Here is a 20004-nt window from a genome sequence, read left to right on the forward strand (position 1 = left end):
TGCCTTTCACAAAATTAAATACCTGATTCTGAGACTTTTGATCTAAACTGGTTGCCATCGAGTCGATTCTGATTCATAGCAACCCTATAGGACAGAGTAGAGCTGCCCCATAGGGGTTCCAAGGAGCAGCTGGTAGATTCGAATTGCTGACCTTTTGGTTAGCAGCCGAGCTCTTTCACCTCTGTGCTGCGAGGCCTCCACTATTAATTTCTTATTAGTGCAACTATTAGTTTCACTTATATATGTACACATACAAATATACATAATAGCTTTTAACAAAGATCTAATTACAAGAACTGCTTTCCCACTTTGGATATTATCTAAGCCACGGATTTCCAAATCAAATGCCTTTAAGGGTTCAGCAGCTGGTATAAGACAAGGTGGAGTGGTAGAATCTAGGGTGAATTCAGTAGTACATATCATGAAAAAAAATTTATTTAAATCTAATAATAAAACACATGTGAGAGGTCTGAGGCTTGCAGCCACCACTCTGTGTAAGCTGATGTAAGCCTGTTTCTGCTGCTGCTTTCTCAGGAAGCCATTATTTATTGACCTATCCAATGATGCAGAATAGGGACAGCAGAGGATAAAATATGATGATACAGATTATTGGAGAGATTGGGGAAGTTGGTGATTTAATTTATCCCTCTATCCCTGTCCTTCATTACCAGGGATGATTGTGAGTTTATTATATTGCCTGTATTTTCTCAAAGAAATAAGAAATTTTATCAATAGAGATTTAAATTCTTCAGTGTAATATCTGTTGCACTATATAGATTTTATTTGCATCATTTATCTGAAACTGCAGGTTTTGAGATGTTTTTTCATTATAGACAAAAGAATAACTTTGTGACTTTTAATTGTGAAACACATCAGACAGTCGAATTATATCATGGCAGTGATTAAGTCAGCAATTCTTTGCTGTTAGTTAACAAGACATGCGTGAAGATGGTGAACATATGAGCCTTGAAATAACCCTAACAATCTCATTACATGTCTTCATATTTGGTATCAGTAAATTTCATTTCTGAATTTCATATATCCTGAACGAATGATAGGGAGAAGAGTGGCATTTTAGGATAGAGGTTAGCAAACTTGTTTTGTAAAGGTTCAGATAGTAAATATTGAAGACTTTCTAGGCCATACGGAGCCCTGGTGGTGCAGTGGTTAAGCGTTGAGCTGCTAACCAAAACGTCAGCAGTTCAAACCCACCAGCCACTCCCTGGAAACCCTATGGGGCAGTTCTACTCTGCCCTATAGGGTCACTATGAGTCAGAATTGACTCGATGGCAATGGGTTTGGTTTTAGATTTTTTAGGCCATATGGTCTCTGTTACAGTTACTCATCTCTACTGTTGTAGCACAAAAGCAGCCATGGACAATGTGTACATGAACGGGCATGGCTGTGTTCCAGTAAAACTTTATTTGCAAAAACAAGCAGCAGGCTGAATTTGGCCCAAAAGTCATAATTTACTGACCTATGTTCTAGGGAAATGTTAGTCCAGTGTGGTCCACAGACCAGCAACATCATCATCACATGGAAACTTGTTAGAAATTCAGATTCTTGGGACCTACCCTAGATATATTACGGGTAGGGCCCAGGAATCTGCAAGTTTACTGGTTTCCCAGATGATTCTGGTTCTCATACATTGTTCTAGGGCACAGGGTAAAAGAACAATAATATATAATATTGATACAATTTTTCTTATAGTTCTGTATTATTAGTGGTATTTCTTTAAAATATTGTTTTCTAAAGCCATATTTCTTTTAAAGGTGTTAAACTTGACTGGAGATTAGGGATGTGGATAATAGATTATTAGTTTCTTCCATTTTACCATGAGAGAAAGAAATTATCTCTGATTTAAAGGGTACCTAAATCAAAAAAAACATTGCTGTTGAGTTGATTCAGACTCAGCGTCACTATAGGACAGAGTAGAGCTGCCCCGTAGGGTTCCCAAGGAGTGGCTGAGGTATTCAAGCTTCTGACCTTTTGGTTAGCAGCTAGAGCTCTTAACCACTGGGCAACTAGGGCTCCAGAGGATACCTAGTACACAGTATTTGTACAGTAATCTTTTATAGCCACTTTATAATGAGTATGTGCTCAGTAGCAATCTGTATACAAACAATAATAGTAATACTACAGTAATTATTAACACTTATTATCTGCTATATGACAAGGTCTGTGATACCTGTATTATGTCCTATTTAAGCTTTTTCATTTATAGATGAGACTCAAGAAAATTGAAATACTATGGAGTTAAATGGAAGAATTAAAATTTAATTTGTTTTTCAACTTTTTATACATGAGAAACTCATACTTATTGTCAGTTCTATGACAAAGCAGTCAATCTGATGTCAACAGCCAAAATAATTTTATTTTCAAGAATATAACAGAAAAAAATTTTTTTATTCTTTGTTTCTTCTCCAGACATCTGGAACCGGATGACCAGTTTAAGGTTTACTTTTGAGTAACTGGCTAACATGTTGTTGTCTTATAAACTAAGACTGTAATTCTAAATGGCAGTAATGATAATTTTTCTTGAAAATATTGAAAGACAGTATTAGGGGATTCCTTTTCACCCAATTCATACATACCTAATGTTTTCTCATATCAGAAGGGGATAAACAAAGTGATCTTGAAAAGAAAAGTTACGTTTCTTTTAGCTGTTAAGTATGGAGTGAGGTCAGAAATGGAAAGTTTTCCTGTGTTTAGAATTCACAGGTTCCAGAGCATACCTTTGTCACGCTAACCTTCAGAAGTTACGTTGAGAGGAATGGCTGAAATTATGAGTGAATTAAGATCTCCCGTAGATAAATGTGCAGTGGCAAAGTACAGTTTGTGTCAGATATGACTAACCCACCCATTCTGCTATTTTAAGAACCTACCATCTAATTAACAAATGACTCAGTTTCTGTTTGTTTCCAGAAAGTAAGAACACCTGCTATTGACAACTATTTCATAGAAAACATATCCCATTCTGATATTGCCCTCAGAGGCTTGTTTACGCTCTCAATAGAACCTTTTTAGCAGCTGCACTATTTGGCTTAACATTCTCCTCAGGAATTTTACTTTAGGGCAGTAATGGGTTGAAGTTGTGTTATTTACAGGACTGGAAAAATTAGGTAGAATAGAGAGAGATGTTTTTACAAGTTGAACTTTAAGCGCATCCAGTCTTGACCAACGCAGAGTAGTCAAAGTTACTCCAAATAATTGAAATACTCTAAATATACTTAGAACATAGAAGGACCTTCTACATCCACTACCCACTATATACTGTGGATGCTGTGACCTTCTTAGAACATTTTGCTCTTATATTACCTATTTCTATTTTTTTAGAGTTCAGTAGCTCATAACATTTGTCACAATTACTTCTACTTCGCTCTCATTTTCCCATCACACGTTCAGTTCCATTTGTTACCTTTAAGATGCTTTAGAATACAAACCTCTATACATGGGTGTTCTTGAATCTTACCTTGCCCACCCTATCCCAACTTGTATCTGGCTTGATATCTTAATACATTTACTTTAACCAGGTCCTTCTATTGTACCTTAAGGGAAATATTAGATGCAAATTTCTCTTAATAAAACAACATGTTCATGACACTCTGATTTAATCTATTTATAAGTATAGAATTGATCACTTCCAGAACAGTCATCCCAAAGCCCAGCTCCAATTTTGTCATTTTCAGCAATTTTCTGCTAATTTCCAAATTGATTACAAACTCCTTTCTATAGAATTCAAAGGCCTCCACATACGATCCTAACATAACTTCAGTTTTATCTTCCAGTACACCGATGTATTTTAATTGTACTTTAGTTCATATGGATTGCTTATTGTTACTAAAATAGTTGTTACAGTTTCATCTTTTCATGTTGTGAGGCCTCCTTAGAACATGCCCCATATATATTTTTTATCTCTGCCTGTTAAATTATGTCCATCCTTTAAGGCTTCTAGGAAATGCTACCTCATTCAGAAACTTTTCCTATTTCCCACAACTGTTTGTATCTTCTCCCTCCTTTAACCAGTTATATTTAATGTAATTATTGATATGGTTGGGTTTAAATGTACTATCTTGCTGTTTGTCTTTTATTTTTCCCATCTTTTCTTTGTTCCTTTTTTACTCTTTTTTTCTGTATACGTTTGGATTAATTTTTTTTATGATTCTATTTTGTCTCTTTTGTCATCTTATTAACTATAACTCTTTGGTATGTGTTTTATGATTGCTTCAGGGCTTATAGTATGCATCTTTAACTTATAGTGATATTATACCACTTCACATATAGTATAAGAAACTTAGAACAGGATGCTTCCATTTCTCATCTCCTGTCCTTTGTGCTATTTTCATCATTTATTTTATCTGTACATATGTTATAAACCCCACAGTACCTTGTTATAGTTTTGGCTTTAAACATTGAATTCTCTTTTTAAAATATTTAAATAATAAGAAAAATATTATTTTATATTTTATTCACATAGTTACCACTTCCAGTGCTTTTCATTCCTTTGTGTAGATTCAGATTTCCATGTGGTATCATTTTCCTTCTACCTGAGTTACTTCCTTTAACTTTCTTCTGGGAGTGAATTCTTTTAGTATCTGTATCTCTGAAAGTCTTTATTTTGCCTTTGTTTTTGAAAGATATTTTTGCTGGTTAAAGAATTCTAGGTTGACGGCTACCACCAATGACTGCCCTGACAGGGAACACAACAGAGTCCCTGATGGAGCAGGAGAAAGGTGGGGTGCAGAACTCAAATTCTAGAAAGAAGACCAGACTTAATTGTTTGACTGAGACTGGAGGTACCCCGGAAAGCATGGCCCCTGGACTCTCTATCGGAAAGCATGGCCCCTGGACTCTCTATCGGAAAGCATGGCCCCTGGACTCTCTATCGGAAAGCATGGCCCCTGGACTCTCTATCAGCCCAGAACTAAAAGAGTTTCCAAGGCCAACTCTTCAGACAGGGATTGGACTGGACTGTGGGACGTAAAGTGATACTCGTGAAGAGTGTGCCTCTTAGTCAAGTATATACAAGAGACTAAATGGGTGGCTTTTCTCCAGAGGTGAGATGGGAAGTCAGAGAGGGTTAGGAGCTGGTTGAATGGACATGGGGAATCATGAGTGGAAAGGAGGAATGTGCTGTCACAGTATGGGGAGAGCAATTACAGTCACATAACAATGTATGTATAAATTTTTGTGTGGGAAAAAATTTTAAAAAAAGAATTCTAGGTTGACAGGTTTTTTTCTAATACTTTCAAAGATGTTCCTCCACTGTTTCCTTTCTTGCATTGTTTCTGTTGAAAAGTCTGGAAACATTAGCTAGAAGAGAGAGAAATGCTTTTACAGATTGAACTTTAAGAGCATTCAATCTTGACCAAACACAGAGTAGTTGAAATTACTCCAAATATACTCAGAACATAGAAGGACCTTCTGCACCCTCTACCCACTATATACTCAGTTTTGAAGAGGATGCTATGTCAGTTCTGCATCGTGTGTTCCTCGTTATGGGTTATATTTTCTGGCTTTGCATGCTTGATAATATTTATTGGATTCTAGACATTGTGATTCTGCGTGTTGGTACTGCATATTTTTGTATGTTTTGGACTATATGAAGAAGAACATGGCATCAGGGTTGGTGGGAGACTCATTTGCAACCTGCAATATGCAGATGACACAACTATGCTTACTGAAAATGAAGAGGACTGGAAGCATTTACTGATGAAGGTCAAAGACCACAGCCTTCAGTATGGATTACACCTCAACATAAAGAAAACAGAAGTCCTCACAACTGGACCAATAAGCAACATCATGATAAAAGGAGAAAAGACTGAAGTTGTCAAGGATTTCATTTTACTTGGATCCACAATCAATGCCCATGGAAGCAGCAGTCAAGAAATCAAACGACACATTATATTGGGCAAATCTGCTGCAAAAGACCTCTTTCAAGTGTTCAAAAGCAAAGATATCACTTTGAGGACTAAGTTGCACCTGACCCAAGTCATTTTCAATTGCTTCATATGCATGCAAATGTTGGACAGTGAATAAGGAAGACCGAAGAAGAATTGATGCCTTTGAATTATGGTGTTAGTGAAGAATATTGAACACACCGTGGACTGTCAGAAGAACGAACAAATCTGTCTTGGAAGAAGCACAAACAGAATGCTCGTTAGAAGCGAGAATGGCAAGACTTCGTGTCATGTGCTTTGGACATGTTATCAGGAGGCACCAGTCCCTGGAGAAGGACATCATGTTTGGTAAGGTAGAGGGGTCAGTGAAAAAGAGGAGCATCCTCAATGAGATGGATTGACACGGTGGCTGCAACAATGGGCTCAAGCATAACAATGATCATGAGAATGGTGTAGAACTGGGCAGTGTTTCATTCTGTTGTACATAGATAGGGTCGCTTTGAGTCGGAATTAACTCTAAAGGCACATAACAACAACATAAATATTCTTGAGCTTTGTTTTGGGAAGTAGTTAAATTACTTGGAAACAGTTTGGTTCTTTGGGTTTTGTACTTTGTTAGGTGCAACCAGAGCAGCAAAACCCTTTTGGTTATTTATTTATTTTCCTATGGCCTTGAGTATTTTTCTTATACATATGTGCTGATCGGTACTCATTTGAATAATTGAGGGGGCCTCTGCAGATCTCTGAAGCTTCTTCCCTGTGCAGGTCTTTCCATTCTAGTATTGTGTCCTGCGAATTCTAGCCACTTTGGCCGGCCTGGACTTCTAGTTCCATTTCTTCAACTTAGGGAAACCGCAGGGCCCCATCTAGGTTTCTCCTCCCAGGTCTATGGCCTGGAAACTCTTTCCAGGCAGTATTGTAGAGCTAACCTTACTTGTTTATCTTTCAGGGACCACTATCTTTTGTTGTCTGATGTCGTGTCTTAGAAACAGTTGTTTCATGTATTCTTCTGTTGTTTTAGGTGGGAGGGTAAATCTGGTCCCTGTTACTCCATTGTGGGTAGTGGTAGAAGTCCCTTCAGGTAACTTGCATAGCACTTCACACCTCTTTTATGAAAGTTATATTCTGTTGTGAATAATAATTATCTAACTTTCATTAAATTATAAACTCCTTGAAGACTACCTTATAGTAGGTCTCATTTCTACTCCTCTAAGAAAAATTTGGAATTAGATGCATGAATTGCTATTCATTTTTATTTTATCTCCTGAATAAAAGCTACAGTTGTGTCTCTGTTATTCATGTGAAAAACCCCAGATATATCCATCACTCTGCATCTCAATTTATATGTTAAAATTAGAGTATTGATTCTCATAACCACTGTCCAAGGCTAGAATGAAAGTGAACAAAACTTCCCGAAACACAATGCAAATATATAAAGCTATCAAAACATATCTTTTAGAGTAAATTTAATTATAGGTATGCTATAATAGCATTTTTAAACCATTTCTTAAATAAGCCATTATTTTTCTAGTGTTATGTGATGTCATCTTTTTGAGGTACTAAGTTTAATAATATATGTAAGTCTTTTTCTGGGCCCTGTCGTCCATTGCTACCTATAGTAGCAAATAGGAATTAGAATGATAGACAAAATAATGAAATAAAATAGTTAAGTGTTTGTTTTTTAATAGTGAAATTATGGGTAATTTTATTTAGACTACTTTTCTGTATTTTCAAAAATGAATTTGGATTATTAGGGAAAAAATGCTATGTACATTGAAGAAATACTACTTTAAGTTTGATAAAAGAGCACAGCATAGACAAATGCTTACTATATTTTAAAGTAAATCATGTAGCTTACAAACAGTTACTGTCCATTTAATGGTCCAGTTCAGCCACTATATACACATTAATCACTTCATTCTTTTGGAATGGTACGAAGTATCTAAAGACAGAAATTAAATTTAAGCTTCCAGTAAAAGAGGCCAATTTGAATAAGCAGGGTGTAGATTTAAAAAAAAATCTAGGGCATACATTTATTACCAGGCTTTCAAGAAATCTCATCTGGAACAGTTAGGATGGTAGTTATACTTTGAAATATGCTGTGCTTCAAATTATTTTTCACTCAACTTTAATTATTTTTATTCCCTTTGCAGCAGGATGAGATGATCAATATCTAAAAATAAACTGTCACAAATGGCTTTTTCCCCCTCCTTAACACAAAAGGAAGGGGTAGCACTATGAAGTCAGTGGAACGTGCTTCTTGAAAGTGGCTACTTATACTTAAGATAGTGCTAAAATTAGAGGAGAAATATAATGTATATTTCTTTTAAAAAGTTCTGTTTGAGGGGAATTTATTTAATCTATTTTATTTACAGTTGTGATGAGTTTGGATAATTATATTTGAAGTCTTTTAAAAGAAGTTTTTTTTTTCCCCTTATCACTTTCCTCCCTACTTAAGACTGGTTATAAAAACACTTTTGAGAAAAAAGGGAAACTAGTTTAAAAATCTGAAATGGACCGAATTCTCACAAAGAGCTGAAGCTTCATTTAGAGCACTGTCAGCAACTGAATCAGAAAAATGAGACAGGTACCCACACACTTCTTGTCAGCATTGAAATAATTGCCATGATGCCTGCCCTAATGGGTATCATCTTAACCTAGAATTATTCTACTGCACCATTTTTATATTCTCCACTTCAAATACAAAAATGATGAAGTAGGTTGTCACAAGTTAAGAAATGAGCACAAAACTAGGTCTGCAAGGTGAAGCTTTGGTGAAGTGTAGAATAGTTGGTGCAAAGGACTGAGGGTGGGGGCAGTGAGTCTTGGGAGACTTGAGACTCAGCCCTGTTGCTTTGTGAGCATTTCGCCCTGGACAAGCCATGTAATTGCTTGTGCCATCTATAAACAAATAATCATATCTACCTTATTGTTAGCATCACATTAGATGTATTTTAAAGTGGTTCAGCATGTGAAGTGAAAAACAAAAGTAATATTTATAAAATGGCTGAGAAATAAAGAGACTTGATAAAAAGAAGTAGAATAAAAACTTTGTTTTAAATAATAGATGTATAGTTTTTTTCTCTGTTTGGTTTTTGTTGGTTTTCTTGAGCTGCACTTGCAGTGAAATCACCACTTACAATGTAAATCACTGAATTACATGCTGAGAGAAGAATTTTCAACATATTTGTGAAATATTTAAAATCAGAATTTAAAATACTAAATACAAGGTAAAACTTCCTTTTAAAGTCAAGTACTGGCGATATGCTTTTACCTGAAATGGTCCCCTCAGTTGTATTTATTTAAAATGTCTTTCTGTTTTCTTATGGACTTGCTCATTTTTCAACCTTTTTAGATCCATTTTTCCATGCTCTTGGACATCACTGACTGTCTGAATAGTGTTGTAAACATTGTACTTTCTCTTACCACTCCCAGCTGAAAGTTGGAAAAAAATAAAATAAAAAAATCAATAGTCTTTACCATAGATTGTTATAAAATAACTTGAGAAGGAAAAGAATTCAGAGCCCATCATTCTAGAGACCTTTCTTAAAATATCAATCTATTTTAAAAGTATGCATTTTATACCACTTCGTATGCAACACTTTCCTTCCCTACCCCCTAAAATTTGAAGAAGTAGCATTTCCTGATAAAAAGTCTTAACCGAGAGACTCTTCACCAGGAACTGAAAGTTCATTTAAATGTTGAAAGAGATAGTTTTTATGGTACTTGCTCTTATAATCTTAAAATGTATACCATCAATGTTGCATGCCATCAGTATAAAGGTTTGTATGTACCACACTCTATACATCTTTATTTTCTAAAATTTTTTAAATTATTAAAAGTAATATAAACTTCTTTATAAAAAAAATTGCAAGTAATGAAAAGAAAAAACATTGCTTGTAATCCTATTACCCAAAGAGAACCACTGTTATCATTTTGCCTATTTTATTCCAGCCTGTTTTCATATGTTGTTGTTGTTAGTCGCATCAAGCTGGCTCTAATTCATGGTTACCCCATGTATGACAGAACAAAATATCGCCTCGTCCTGTACCATCTTCATAATCGTTGGTATGCTTGAATCCATTGTTGTGGCCTCCGTGTATATTGAGTGCCTTCCAACTGAGGGGGCTTATCTGGCACTATATTGGACAATACTCTGTTGTGATTCATAGAGTTTTCTTTGACTAATTTTCAGATGCAGATCACCAGGCCTTTCTTCCTAGTCTTTTTTAGTCTGAAAGCTTCACTGAAACCTGTACAGCATGGGTGACCCTGTTGGTATTTGAAATAGCAGTGGCATAGCTTCCAGCATCATAGCAACATGCAAGCCACCACAGTATGACAAACTGACAGATGGGTAGTGGTGTTTTCATATATAAGTAGTCCCTGATTTCTGATGTATTCAAGATACGACGAACCACACTTCCAACTGTCTTTTTTTTTTTTTACATCTTCTCGTAAGTAATATGTAATGTACTATATACAACATTGCAGCACGTAATTTGCTGATGTTATTCTCAGATACTCACAGATGTTCAAAGATCGAATTTATAAAAATACTGATAATAAAAGGCAGTAATAATGAAAACTAAAAAAAGAGAGATATTCAACTTACATCAGAACTGACTTACAACGGAGTTGTCGAAACAGAACCCTGTCATATGTCAGGGACTACTTGTACATATATATTTTTAATATGGCGTTTGAAATTTCATATTATGCTTTTTTTTTTTTTTTCATTTTACTGCGTAGTTCAAATTAGGTCTTTTTTCCTATAAAAAAAGTTTATAAAATAATTATACTCACTAAATTAAAAAATAGGGAAAACTGTAAAAAAGAATAGTTGCAGTCATCCCAACCTAATTACACAGAAAAAATTGGTGCTATTGTTTTAGTCAATTCTACAATAAATATCTTATGCTGTTATTCTGACTTTCTGACCATTAATTTGTTTTACTTTTGTTACTTATTTACCTGCTGAATGTATTTCACTTATTTTTAAATATTTATTCAAGAAAATGAAAAAATATTCTTTAAATATCAATATTGAAAGTGTTTATTTTTGATGTGCAATTGCCCCAAATTATGTATAAGTGCTTTCTTTTGTGCTAACATTACTTTTGTTACCTTTATGCTATTTTAAATAAAATTCAATAAAAATAAACAATTTATGAACTAATCTCTAAATATGCATTTTAAAATTAAAATATAAATGAGCATATTGAGTATTTATAGCTCTTTTTTATGTATCTCTGCTCAAATTAAATCTAATGACTTTACCTCTTTTATCTTAAGCAGGTTGTTATTTACTCCAGGTAAATACCTGAGAGAAAATAAGAGCTTTTCTAGGAGTTATTGAATTTGTAATTTGTGGTTTAAATTCTTAGAGCATGTATTTGCGAATACTAAAAAAAAAGACTAGAATTTTGCAAAAATACACAGCATAAAAGTAATTTTTAAAGTTTTATTAAGGATTTATGCAAGCAAATTTGGCCTGTAAGTATATTGACCAAAAAAAAAAACCACTGCCCTGGAGTCAGTCCGACTCATAACATCCCTGTAGGACAGAGTAGAACTGCCCCACAGGGTTTCCAAGGCTGTAATCTTTATGGAAGGAGACTGCCACATCTTTCTCCCATAGAGTGGCTGGTGGGTTCGATCTGCCAACCTTTTGGTTACCAGCCAAGCGCTCTAACCACTGTGCCACCAGAGTTCCTTATTGATGATAGCTATTATATTTTAATTACATTTCATCTATATGAATAGTACCTCCTTTATCTTCTTGGTTGACATTTTATGTCATTTATTCTTATGTTTTATGGCAGAATAGCATAGTGAACTTTGATATCAAGTAAATCTGAATTCATCATCCTGGCTCTGCTTTTTGATAGATTGTATGAACGTGAACAAATTACTTCATATCTTTGATACTCTGTCTTTTTCTGTAAAAGTGGCTGCTATCTTATTAGATTATTGTAGGGCTATTGTGAAGATTTGAAACTGCTCTAGCCCATGATCTGGCATGTAATGGGAGCTTAATAAGTGGCGATTAGGGCTATATTATGCAGCAAAGGAAGCTTTGGAAACTCTAAACTCAGCTAGTTTCTTGCTCCACCAAAAACTAAAGGACTGACGCTGTGCTTACTTTTGATATTGAGTGGCCAGGAAAAAAGACCTATTTCTAGAATTAGAGTGATTTTTTTTAAAGGATTTTGGTTTAACTTGGTATATTCTTTGTTTTTGTTTTCTGTTTTTGCAAATTAATTACTGCGCTTCATATTCTGGAAGAAAAATTGAAACATGCGTGATCAAATGTAATAAAGAAATTAATTTTGATGACCTGTAAACTTGCCATCATTACCCACAGATTCAAATACCCTAGAGTTAAAAATGGCAAAACCAAAACGTGTACTGAGCGGTGAAAGGCCAGTGCATAACAGTCAGTCCTATAGAATGTGTGTTTTAAAACAGATATTAAGATTCAAGTAATAATTGAATACATGTAAAGATTTAAAGAGGGAACATAAGTTATGCAGGAATGGACAGGGAATATGTTCTATGGTTCATGTAGTGTTAAAATATATGAAGAACCCAACCACGATAGTCTCACAGCCATCTCAAACACAACTGTAAGTACTAGCTTTACTATATCCTCTTGGTTAGTGTTTAAGCCTTCCTGAATCAGACATTCTAGGTGACCTGAAAATTGCACTGGGGCTCTTGGGATTAAAACTGGGGCATTTTAGACCAAAAATCAGGACAAGCCTTATATGTAATTTGTGCACAATATGAATTATTTAGCATACCCACTGAAGGCAATATGAAAGGTGAGTATTTTTTAACTAACTTTATATTTAAACAATAAATTTAGTTCAGTGTAATTTATACATAATCCTTTAAATTTTCTTCAGCTGTTTTAATCAAGAAGTAAAACCACTATCTTTTAACACTTTTCTATATCATTCTGATATAGTTAATCAGAAGTTAGATACAGAATTATTAGAAATAATACCCAAATAACTTCAGAACTTGTTTTCTGAAGAAAATGAAAATTTTACTTTTATAAAACTAAAAATATGTGGAGTTCACAAAGCTCTGTAATGGCTGGGAGGTATATGTTTACACACATATCTTTTCATAGGCCTAGAATATAGCATTACATATAAACACATACACATACACACACAGAATCCTCATTCATGTTATTAAAAAAATAACCTGATTATTGGTGGCTGCATATTTTCTGAAGGCTCAGAATGAAAGGTTAAGTGAGAGTGATGAACTCCTCGTATGCTAAGATGTTAGCAAAGCACTATTTAAAACATTGGGACATAATAATTTATTATTATTCCAGCTTTTCTGACACTAGCCTGGCTTGTGGGCAAAAACTTTAAAACTTATTGTATATTACATAAAAATGAATGCTGAAATAGATTATTTTCATACTGTTATTCTTTTACAAACCTGGACTGTATAGTGTGTTATCTGAGTCATCCTGCCAAAACAACTTAAAAGATGTAGATACTATCACCACCAGTAATAACAGAAGAGATAGATATGGTGCACTGTATTAATCAAGTTTTCTTAGGTAGCAAATAGCAGGATACTATTTCTCAGACATCTGCTTTCTTCACTCTATTTCATTTCAAAGTTTAAGTGACATTTGATATATACAAAAGAATACATATAACGTATATATATATATATTATGAAGTATAATAATAAATATTATGAATCTACCATCCAATTTAATAACTAGGACATTACTACTAGAAAACCTTAAATGGATACTGATTCTTTGGAATGTCAAGTGTACCAAATGAAGCCTAGATTCAAGCTAGCACCATTAATTGGACAATGTACTTATTTATTAGGAGATAAATATCTTGTTGTCATCATCAGTGATCTAAAAATACTTATTAGTGCCTGTGTATAAATGGCACTTTTTCAAATGTTGCACACAGTTACTGGGGAAAAAAAGGTTCAATTTTGTCCAAGAAAAGGTTATTATTATGTTATCTAAATAGATAAAAGAGACAAAGATATATAGGCTAATGAATTTTTCTCAATAATACTAGGAATTTGTTCCAAATATACCATAAAATTCATTTATTTTCTGACAGCCAAGTGGATAATTGAGTTGAAAAATTAATGTTTAATTTTTATTTTTATTTATGATTGGGTATTAACTTTGCTTGAACTCTTTGGTTGAATTTGTCACAAGGGAAAAATTGCCTCCCATTACTTAGACCCTGTAGATTTTTTCTCCTTTGTGATATATTAGATGGTCATTACAATAAGTAAGTTGGACATCTGGATGCTAGAGAGTCTTCATTACAAAAACATTTATATTCATTGCATGAATATAAAGTTCTTGACATCTTTTATGTAATGTGAATCTTCATATAGAGAAAGGCCCAATTATTTCTGGTGAAAATACCTGCTGAGATCATACAGATTAAAATTTGAAAACAAACTCACGTTTAAAATGTTTTTAAGACTGTGAATCTCAGTCTATTTTTATACAGAGTGGGAGTGTGAAGAAACTAAATGTACTGTACTAGTTTGTTTGGCAATTAGAAATTTTGTTTTCAAAAATATAGCTTTAGAAGTTTTATTTTTATATCTAGTCTGTAAAACCAATATAAAATGTTTGTTATGGAATTTGAAAATAGAGAATCAATGGAATAAAATATTCATAGCTGATAAATTCAGATTATATTTATAGAATATACAGACCACCTTGAGAAATTAAAGAGACAATACCATTGACTATAGGATTTCTTCTTTGAAAATATTGACAATCTAATGGGAGAGACTAACAGATGGATAACTGATGGAAACATAAAGTCAGTATAGTTAAGTTGATATATGGTAAGCCATTCAAAACCATTTAGGTCTTGACTTAAGACATGTAGAAGAAATGCTTAGTTTATAATGAGAATTAACTCACTGCCTCTTCAGATTTTCAAAACAAAGCTATTAAAGTTACAGGGATCACAATCTTACTCTGAATTTTCTAGTTATTGGTACCTTGACATTTTTACTTTTTATCCGTTTTGACACTTCAGTCTTGAAATGCCTCAATGATTTTTTTGAATTTGTTAGAGACCCATTTGGATGCTAAAAAACAATCAGTCTCCTTTCGGCCTCTACCCCCAAGTCTGTATGCTAAAACATTAGTTTCCACACTCATTCAACTATTGAGACATTAGTCTTTCATTGTCAAATGAAATGGAGCTTCGTTTTAGATGACCTCATGGGGGAGAACTAGAGCACAATTTTGAATAGGAATATTATGCAAAGTGAAGAAGATACATGACTCTGTTCACTGGCAGAAAGCCAATGTAGTTTCCAGTCTTTTTACCTCTGATTGACTATTATTTTCTTTAACAGACCACATGCCTTAAAAGATTTGAGGCTTCTGAACTGCATTTGTGATAATTAATTTCCCTAATTTTTAGTTAATTAAAGATACATACCCACCAGTCATCAAGAAGCAACCAGTATTATCAAACTAAGTTTCTGTAGTGTATGGTTTTTGTTGCCTTTTTGGAAATACCTGTAAACCCCCCCCCCCAAAAAAAAACCCAAATCCATTGCCATCCAGTTGATTCCGACTCATAGTGACCCTATAGGACAGAGTAGAACTGCCTCATAGGGTTTCTAAGGAGCTGCTGGTGGATTTGAACTGCCAGTCTTTTGGTTGGCAGCCAAGCTCTTAACCACTGCACCACCAGGGCTCCATATCCATAAAAAAGAAAAACCAAACCCGTTGCCATGGAGTCAGTTCTGACTCATAGTGACCCTATAGGTACAGGGTAGAACTGCCTCCTAGCGTTTCTAAGGAGCTGCTGGGGGATTCAAACTGCCAACCTTTTGGTTAGCAGCCGAGCTCTTAACCACTACACCATCAGGGTTTCCCTAGTGGTCCTTAAACCCCACCCCTCCAGTACTGTCTCCATATACTATCCTAATGAAAAATGTAGATAGCAATATCTGTTTTATTTTGGAAATAATTCGGAAAAAAGAAAGTTAAACACAGAAAGAAATGGATAATGATATAACAAGCACACATGTATTAGCACTTGAAATTAACACATATTAAGATTTTGTAAACTTGTTTCAGAACTTTTTTTTATAGTTTGCTCTGACCCCTTCCTCACTGGTAATCATTAGTATTAGCATGTATCCTTTTAGTCAGTGTTTATATAGTATACATATATGTATTCAAAAGCAGTATATTTATAAATTTTAGTCAACAATAAAACAGCATGGGATTTAAACAGGAGGGTATACAATTATGATAGAATGATTAAATGATTAAAAGGGCTCAGAAGTTTGATACAGTGCTCAGATCAGTTACCTGCATAAAACTCCTTGATGACTCCCCATGAGCCTCAGGCAGGGGTATAACGAAGATAACAACGCCCAGGAGCAATCTCAAAATTGCGCCCCCAATTCGAGTGCCCAGGGGCAATCTCTAAATTGTGCCCCTCTCCCCCAATTTCAAGATGAGTAGAGATTGATAGCTATGAAAAGGAGAAGCCAAGCTCACGACTTCCTATGGTGCCTGCATCCTGGGCGGTGGGTGGGCTGACACGGCGGGCTCCAGGGGTGCCCGGGCTGTGGCTGGCTGCAGCGGTGGCGCAAGCGGAGCTTCTAGGCCTGTGAGTCATCCCGGCAGACACCGAGAGCCATGGCAGCTGAGAGCAGTGCTGAAACATGACTGAAGCGGGCATGGGCTTTCTGGAGCAGCTCAAATCCTGTATAGTTCGGTCTTGAATGTATCTGTGGACCCTGTGGTGTCACCCCCTCTGACAGTGTCACCTGGAGCAGTCGGCACCCCTCATACCCCCTAGTGCCGCCACTCGTGCCCCTTTGGATTTGCGCAGTGCCCTTCCCCGCCCCCTCCCCCCACACACACTCCCAATGCCTCTGGCCTCAGGGTAAGACTCACACTCTGAGTTTCAAGGCATGGGCATGATCAAATTCCCTCAACTTTTACCTCTTCAGTTTCATCTCTCAGTGTTCATTGCTCTTCCACATCACTCAAGCACCTTTTGCCCTCTATGCCTCAGCCATACTGCCATTGTTATTTCTTTTGCCCAAAACACTTCTTCTACCGTCAACTCCTATCATTCTTCTAACCTCAGTTTACACATCACTTCCTCTGGGAAGTCTCCTGTAATCCTTCCAAGGTATGGCACCAGGGGCAAATGAAAATATTTTGGAATCCTAAAATACTAAAAAGTTGTATAAGATAACCACATGTATGTCTGCTGCTCTATCCCCATGTTGGTTGAAATCAACATAAGTGTAAAGAAATCAAAAATTTGGGTTTCCTCACAGTAACCAATCTGATTAGTTTATATTTTGAAGTATCAAGTTCCTTTAATAAAATGAATTTGCTTATTTGCTTTTTCAGTACTCTGACCCTGCACAGCAGTCTGACCTTAATCATCACAATGCTTTTCAAATAATATTTCCTTTTTATTTTTCTGTACACATCACTAGACTGTAAACAATTTGGTGGTATGAATAGGTCTTATTCACTATTGTATCCCCTGAACTAGGACAGTGCCTGGAACAGGGATATTGATCAATAAATATTTGTTAAATGAAAAAAAAAAACAATGTTATTCTAGTTTTCTCAGGGTATACAATTAGTCAAATGACATTTTGGTAGCACATTCAAGAACAATGCAGATGCCTGACTATTCAGCATGGAGAGTCTTCTTTGCATTTCTGGACAGCTTTCAGTCTGTGATGAATCTAAATTTAGTTTGGATCTTCCAAATTGAAAGTCAAGTGTCAAACAAGATATAGTTTATCTTCCATTCAGAGCAAATCTTTTACTCCTTGGTACTGCTTTCTCTTTGCCCACAAAGCTATATGATGGATAGTTTGAGCCCGTTTTCGTGGCTCTTTTCTATATATTATCCTACAGGAAGAATTGTTTTCATTGTACTATGCTGCTACTGTACAGTCTGTATGTCATAATAGACTGGAATCTGCTCTTCACTGAATGAAAAATAAAGCATCTGGCTAATAACTGGGAACTAAATCCCTTCATTTTTTCTTCCTAGATCGCCCCTTCACTGTAATTTGTTTGCAATTCTTGTTAAAATAGCTTCTTCCCATTTTATAACTGTTAGACCATAGTATATTTCTCTAGACCTGCACTGCTGTCTAACATGGTAACCACTAGCCACATGTGGCTATTGAAATTTAAATTTAAAGTAAATTAAAAATTCAGTTTCTCATTTTCATTAGCCACATTTCAAGTGCTCAATAACCATATGTATATTTAATGGCTATCAAATTGGGCAGCACAGACAGAACATTTCTATTATTGCAGAAAGTTTTATTGGACGATGCTGCTCTAGACCCTTGCTGTATGCATGCATGAGAGGACAGAACTTGATGAAGTAGCTTTGTCATATGTTAGTACTTGGTATGGGATGTTGTAAGGTAGAAAACTGTAAAGGTAATCAGACCGACAATAGGTGGTAAATGGGTGAAGATTGTTCCAGCTTGTTACTGAAATCAAAATTCCCCCTTTCCCCCATGGAAAAGTTGTTAGAAATTATTTTTTAATGTAAAAGTCATATACGATTGGCTCAAAACTAGTGAGATAAATAGAGCTTTTGCTTTCTTTTTACAAAATAAATTTGCTTTTGCTCTTCTCCAGATTATGGTTCATATTATATCATAGTGTCTTTTTCCTCTGAGGAATAAGCAGGTCATCTAAATCTCTGCTCTTCACAGTCTTCTTCATCTTTCTTAAGTCTCTAACCAGATTTGTGCCTCCTTTCCCCTGGTTGATGAATTTACCACATTTATTATACTTTTCTGAGAAGATGGACAGTAGTTGATGTATTTTTAATTCACTTGTTTTTCCTTTCGATATCACTCTCAGTCATTAACCCTGTTTTATATTTGCCATGTCAACCTTTTTATTTATACATTCTCTTTAGTGTATATATAGAAACAGATCCTCATTTTCTGCTAATACAATCTTCCAACAGTAATGACAGTAATCATGTTATATAGAGCATTGCTTAGACATTCTTTCTGTTTATAATCTTTATATTAATTGAGTCATGTAAACATGTTTATCTGGTTTTTCTGGTAAATTAGCATATCTTGAAAACTCTAAGCTGCGTCTGTCTTCTTTCCCTCCCCTCTTTTCTTTTCCATTGCTTTGACCCTGCTTCCCACAAAATTACTTTTATAGTTCCTTTCCTTATTTTGAAACATTTCTTAGAATAGTAGTTTCTGTTAATCGCTGTTCCTTCTACATCTAAATTCCCTACCCTTGTCCTTCTCAACAAGAGTTTCATCTCCATCATTATCTTAAAACTGATTTTCAAAGGTTCTCACTATCATTTTGCTCATTCTCTCAGTTAAATTAGACATTGTTTATTACTCCTCCTTTTATAGAATTTTCTCTTTCCTTGTCTTTCTGTAATATCACTTTCTCCATTTACTCCTGGCCACACAACTGACTCTTCTCTATCCAGCTCCTAAATATAAGCATTGTCTGAGGTTCTGTCCTCAGCTCTGTTCTCACCCTACATGTTCTATTTTGATGAACTTTTTTTTCCCTTATATGTGTAAGTATCTTCCATATCTGGCTCTATTTTAGTTCCAATTCATCTTTTTCAACTGTTGGCTGCACTTCTTTATATAATATGTCCTCTCAGCCACTTCTAATTTCACGTGACCAGAATATAATTATTGTAATCTCCCCAAATTCTCTCCTTCTGCCATCTCTACTATATCATTCATCTATTTGCTCAGACTTGAAACCCTGAAGTAATGTTTAACTCTTTCCTCCCCATTATTCTCTGTATGTAACCAATCAGTCACCAAAAGTCTCTCATTTCTGGCTACATGTATGTCATCTACCTACCCTCATCTCCCCTTTGACCATCAAAACCTCAATTCACACCCTGATTACTTAACATATTTTCTATTGAAAGAGCGTTCCAACTGATTTCCCTGCCTCTGGTTTTTCTTGCTTTGAAATCCACAACCTCTTCTGCATCATTTTCATAAAGCATAAAATAGATCCCAAACTTCCCATATTCAAACATCT

General features: G+C 35.1%; 1 protein-coding gene across 5 annotated transcripts in view; it reads left to right on the plus strand.

Annotated features, from left to right (window-relative positions):
• The window catches only part of CNKSR2 (connector enhancer of kinase suppressor of Ras 2), a 281133-nt gene that overhangs the window by 72676 nt on the left and 188453 nt on the right, over positions 1–20004 (plus strand). The window lies entirely within an intron of this gene.

The sequence above is a fragment of the Trichechus manatus genome, unplaced genomic scaffold (assembly GCF_000243295.1).
Source record: "Trichechus manatus latirostris isolate Lorelei unplaced genomic scaffold, TriManLat1.0 scaffold00100, whole genome shotgun sequence".
Lineage (NCBI taxonomy): Eukaryota > Metazoa > Chordata > Mammalia > Sirenia > Trichechidae > Trichechus > Trichechus manatus.